Source organism: Lathyrus oleraceus, chromosome 6 (assembly GCF_024323335.1).
Source record: "Lathyrus oleraceus cultivar Zhongwan6 chromosome 6, CAAS_Psat_ZW6_1.0, whole genome shotgun sequence".
Lineage (NCBI taxonomy): Eukaryota > Viridiplantae > Streptophyta > Magnoliopsida > Fabales > Fabaceae > Lathyrus > Lathyrus oleraceus.
Genome location: NC_066584.1, coordinates 237807735 through 237814068, shown reverse-complemented (window position 1 = coordinate 237814068; position 6334 = coordinate 237807735). Strand labels below are relative to the sequence as shown.

Genomic DNA, 6334 nt, shown 5'->3' with positions numbered 1-6334 from the left:
TCATAAAAAATTTGTAAAAACAAAGTTCAAACCATTTGTTAATCCATTTCAATCCATTTCATGTCATTGTAAACCATTACATTCGATTCCATACAAGAAAATACAAAATTTGACATTTTTGACCAATTGTTGACTTTGGTCAACAGTTGACTTTTTGGTCAACTTTGACCAAAGTCAACCCAAATTCCCCGAAGCCCTAAATTCCATCATAACCATTGAGTCATTGTCCATTTACAAAGAAACTACAAAGACATTTGAATTTTGACCATTTGTTGACTTTGGTCAACAATTGACTTTTGGGTCAACGTTGACCAAAGTCAACCCTAGGTCCTTGTTCACTTTGATGCCAACATGCTTGGTCATGCCTTGAACATTTGGAGTTTTTGCTTTGACAATTAACTTTCACCCTGCTGCATTTTCCCTGTTGTACCAACTTGCTACAATGCCAAACCTTCACAGACCAAAGTCATAACCAATATAAAATCCAAGCCATGAAGTGTTGCTAACATGCCATGAACTAAAACCATAAGTTTGTTGTCAATGTCCAAGCCAAAACCGGCTGTGAGTATGAGCAAGCAGGACCTAATGCAAAGACACAACCATTTTTATCCATGAAGCATGCCAAGCCATAGGTTGAACTAGCTATTCATTGCACACAATGCAAACCAAAACCAATTCAGCAAACAAGAACACCAACCTTTACCCTGCTGAACTGGCCCTGCATTCACCACAAAACCAGACACCTTAATCACATGATCAAACATGGCACATACATGGTTAATTTAACAAAGCAATGCACATGAATTATGGTTTTGCACTCACCTTGACACATCTTGCCATCATGGTACTGCAGCAGCCAAATCAAAACATGAACTCCATAAGGTCATGATATGATGACTGAAGTTGGAACAATGGTTTGAGCTAGGCCATACAACCATGAACCATATGAAATAATGCCTCACCTGCAGTAGAATCAATGCAAGACTTGTTTAGAATGCCACAAGCAAGCCAAGCATATTTGTGGCCAGACATGAGCCTGCGGCCTATAACTGCAACAAACAGGTTGCAGTCCAACAAACCTGAATAACATCAGGATACAATGAACCAAACTTGGACCTACAGTTCAACCAGCATCTGCTGCTAATGGACCACTTGCAACCTACAACAACACCAGCAACCAACCATAACCTATCCTGTTATAAACTCAAGCCAAACTTGCAGGGTCCTTGTATTAAATAAACCAAACCACCACAAATCCTGCTACAATACAAAGCTGCAGCATGACACTCACATAACCAGTTGAACATACTTACACATGCAGCAGGCCTTGGACTTATGATAGTGGAGAAGGCTCATGAAAAGCTGCAACAAGGAAGCCTCCCTGCTCACAGTCCAACACAACAATCATGACATGTCAAGAATCACCAAAACAGACAAGTTAATTCAAAGACCAACCTGTAATACCAGTTGCAGCTGAAGCATCAATACACCACTTTCCCTCTTCAACCAAGCAAGCTCTGCTAGGGTTTAAACTCAGCGTTTTTGTTTCTTCTGTTGCTGAAGAATGGATCCAAAAGTGTGTGATGAATCAGTGAAAGAAGCTTCAGTTTTCAAGCCTGAGAAGATTCCCCAAGCAGTCGATGAATCGATTGTGTGTCCCACTCCAGAGAAGAAGACTGAACTATTACCCAACAAATTCAAGGATCCACTATCCCATCTTCCAGAAGATTACAGGAACATTGCTGAATTGTTTAGTCATATGAGTTGTTCACTTAGATTGCTGCATCTGCGTAAAAAGTCTCCAACTTTTCTGAATATTTGCAACAAGGTTGAAGTTCTTGCTAAAAGAAACTTCTCACATGCTGATCTAGCACAGATGAAGTATATACTCCCTAAAGGGATAGAAATAGAAAAGGTCGTTGTTATTGATAAGAAGAGCTTGTCTGTGAAGCCGGATTTGAAGATCACCTTGGTTTTCGAAGTTGTAAAAGATCACTCTGAACAGTCTGCAGATATAGCTCTTAGACGACTTTTTAATTCCAGGCTGATTAATTTCTTTAATCTGCACCCTCAGGCTACTAAGATTCCACAGTCCAGACTACAAGAGCCCTTTAGCCAAGAAGCTTGTAATTTGGCTTTCAATGAAGGGCCTGCAGATTTTGCAGCAGAACTTTCATCAACTTCCAATGAAGTTGTAGAGCAGCTGAACAACTTACATTTGACTCCATCTTTTAAAAGATGATTTTATCAGAGGAATGCTACTGAACAGACGGTCCAGACTAAGCAAGTTCAGAGCTTTTCATCATCCGAAACCTCTCTGTCATCAGATGAATCTGACTCCCTAGACAACCAAGAAAGTGAAAGCTCATGGCAGAGAGAATGTACACCATTGTCTGATTGTGAGAGTAATCCTAATGCAGAAAGTGGCAAGCAGAAGGAATCATTGGCAATGTCTTTTCAGGCAAATGTTATTAATACACCATCAGAACATAAGATATCCTCTCCGCGTTTTGTTAGCCGCTGTAATTCTGAAAGCCCTGATTTAAAAATTGTCTCTTGTGCTGATAGTTTGTTGACACAGACACCTGCTCTGTCAGCACCTGAGAGATTGGTGCTTGGCTCTGATGTTAAGCCTCAGAAAATGACTGCTCAAAAGTCTATGTCAGGCTTTAAGCCCGCAAAAAGAGCGCTTGACTTTACACTCACAGAAGGAAATGGTGATTTCGATTATAGAGCAGACATGTTAGAATCTAGCAAAGCTATGCCTGAATCTGAGTATTGCAAATCTTTTGATTCTGTTTCCCTGCCTCGAGAGATACAAGAGAATCTTTGTTATTCCTTTGAGAAAATCAACCAAAATCAAATTAGTTTGGATGCATCAGATGATAATCCTCCATCATTAGTGGAACTTGTTAATGTGATTGACTCTATATTTAGCTCTGCCAAAACAAATGAAATCACAAAAGAGGAGCTCCTGTAAAAGATAATGGTTAACTGTTCAGATTTTGTTAAGGCTACTGAGAAGAAATCAAAGAAGCAAAGATCTTCCAAATCCCAATCTACCAGTCAAGCGAAGGGATTGCTAAAAAATGTAACTCTGCAGCAGTCGAAGAATTCAGAATCTGAAAAGCCAAATTATAGTGAAATCAATTTGAAGGAGGGAAGAAGATTATGAAACACACCTCAAACAAACAAGCGGCGAGGACGGTGTATCCAGAACGACTATCACAATTGCAGGTCATCAAGAAGTTAGTGACCTCACTACTAATATTCCAGAAAGCATCATTGAAATACTTGTTGAGAATGACTCAAAGTCATTTAGTCCTGTTGCCTCCCAGAATACTGAATTGCCTGCAGGGAGAGCTTGGAAGCCTGCTCCTGGTTTCAAGGCAAAGTCTCTATTAGAAATCCAACATGAAGAGCAGAAAAAGGCACAGACAGAGATGCCTGTAATTGAGGTTGCTACTACCGTCAATTCCCACAGTGTGACTACTCCCTGGGTTGGAGTTGTGGCCAATCCAGACTCTATCAAGGTGTCCAGTCAAAATCATTGAAGCAGGTCCCCAAATCATTCTGCAATGAAAGGATTCTCCTTCCAAACTGTGAACCATAAGCCAACCTCGGCATGTTCGACCCACAAGTCACCGAAGACCAAATCCAGAGGGATCTGTCAATGAACAAACTTGATTGGGACCATCCACTCCACTTGTAACTGATTTTCACTGCGGTAAAAGAAAAACAGCAAAGCAGTAAAAATTCAAGAAATATCCCAAATTGGCATGAAGACAAAACAGAGGGAGAAAGCGAGGTTCAGGTTACCATTTTCGAACATAGCATCAAAGAGGTCAATCCAATTTCTGAACATCCAAAGTGCTTTGCAGAGTTACTCTTCTGGAATACCAAGGGCACCAATTGAAACCCTAATCAGCAGAGCATAAGTAGAAGGAAGCAAATCAGTAAGAGGGGAAAAAAATAGAGGAGAACAACAGAAACCTGGAGGCGAAAATCTGAAACAGAGAAAACCTAAAACCCCAAAATCGTACCTGGAGGCCAGCTTCTTCGCATCCTTCACCACCACCGCAGTGACACTTTGTAAGGACCTCTTTTTCTTTCTCTTTATGCTTGTTGATTGAAAATATTGTGTGAGCTGAGAGTGATTGAGAGGGGTTCGTTGAGAACGAGAGTGGGATTGAGAGAAATGTGAAGTTTGGTGAGTGTTGATGAACATTACCGAGAGAAGAGAGAGTGAAGGAGTGAGTTTGGGAAGGTTGAGTTCGTGAGGTGGGGAGGACGATGGCGATGAAGACGAACCTCTGTGTTTCCATTTTCTTTTTTTAATTTTTTTAATTTTTCTTTTATTATTTAATTTAATTTGTTTTTAACACAAAAACCATAAAAATGTTTATTTTGTTTTTTATTTTAAATCTTTTTATTTTTTTAGCCCGATTCATATATTTAACGTAGTATCTCAGTAGCAGATAATGATGAGTGGTCTGGTGGAGAAGGGTAGTGTGTATATTCTTGAGTGGGGTGGGTTCAATACTCATGTGTGGCATTTTTTGGCATTTTATTCCTTTTAGCTATATTATTTTTTCTTTTAGCATTTTCGTTTCTTTTTATGTTTATGCCTTTATTACACTCATATGTTCATTTTGTTAATAATGTAAAGTTGTTGTATTTTAATTTAATTCAAAACCATTTTAAAACTATAAAAAATCATATTTTTCTCGATTTAATATCGAGCCCATTTTCACACCCTTGTAAGTCGATTGCTTTTTAAGCATCGCCATCAACCTCACATAGCTTACTCTTGGGCTTTCCTACAATGAGCCGGTTCCTTTGCACTTACACCCATACATTGCATTATTTATTGTTTGGACCCGATTTAATTATTCCAATACTTTGAATCCCCATTTGACAAAATGTACCCCACTCCCCCGATGTGTAATAATCTTGTACTGTTTTATTTCTTTACTGTTTGACTGTGTAGTTAGCCACTAACCAAAGAGTAAAATCCACCATTTCTGAAAAAGAAATATCAAAAAATAAGACTCGATCCAATGTCGAGTATTTTCTCAATAAACAAATCAATCCATTTCTTCACCCCACTCTATTCCATTTCTTTCAAAAAAATTCATCAAATGCTTGATCCAACGCCAAGCCATTTTCTCTAATAAAAAACTCAAAAAAATATTAATTCATAAGTCAAGACTTTTTCAATAAAGATGGAAGTGGAACGTGGTGTATACCACGCACTCCTGAGACTAGGATTCGAGATGTATATCTCGCCAATCCTAGCTTTCGCCATCATCCAATTTACCCACTTTGCTCTATCAAACACTCATTCAAATCTTTCTCAAACATCCATCAATACTTGATCTAGGTCAAGTCATTTTCACAACAAAAACTCAAAATACCTAATTCTTATTTAACACTTTTTCAATAAAGGTGGAAATGGAACATGGTGTATACCATGCACTCCTGAGGTTAAGATTCGAGACGTATGTCTCGCCAATCTTAGCCCTCGCCACCGCCTAAAGTTGTCAATGCGGTTTCTCCAAACCCTTTCTCAATCAAATTCAAAACACTTAATTCTCTATTAAACACTTTTGCAAATAAAGATGGAAATGGAACATGGTGTATACCATGCACTCCTGAGGCTAGGATTCGAGATGTATATCTCGCCAATCCTAGTTCTCGCCATCATTCAAAGCACATCCAACCAATCAAACTCTTTTTTTCTCGCCGCCGTGCGACCAATCAAAAAAACCTTTTCCGAATGTAGATCTGTAAATCCTAACACCTAAGTACATATTGCATGACAACTCTAGGGCAGAGCTTCCCCATTTCTTTTAGACCTTTCGTGCGTCTCCGATCTTGTGGCATGTAGTCCGTCCTATTGCAAAGAGGTAACTGCCTAAGACTCGATTCAGCGAGCTGCGACACCTACTGCTAGGACGTGAACACATTGCCCACTCTCCTTTGACACAACTGGTGTCCTCCTTTGTAAGTCCATGTTCAGATGGCAATCCCTATGTAGCCGAACTACGGCAACTCTGATTCTCATATTCAGATGAGATACGTAGGCACAAGATGCGACGTCTTGCCGAGTTTGACTAACGACTAACAACTAATCTTTGTTTGCTCTCGCCCTTGTTGCGATCCTTTCTCTCGCCCTCGTTGCGATCGAGACCTTCCCTTTCTCTTGCCCTAGTTGCAATCGAGACCTTTGTTCCCGTAGGTAGTTGAACTACGTTTTGCTCTGATTCTCATTCCCGATGAGATATGTAGGCATAAGACGCGATGTCTTAGCAAGCACACTTATCCTTAACCC

The 6334-nt window shown here is 39.6% G+C and overlaps 1 pseudogene; it reads left to right on the top strand.

Moving 5' to 3' along the window:
• The first annotated feature begins 1489 nt into the window (after positions 1–1489).
• Positions 1490–3554, top strand: LOC127094945 (CDT1-like protein a, chloroplastic; annotated as a pseudogene).
• The last annotated feature ends 2780 nt before the right edge of the window (positions 3555–6334 follow it).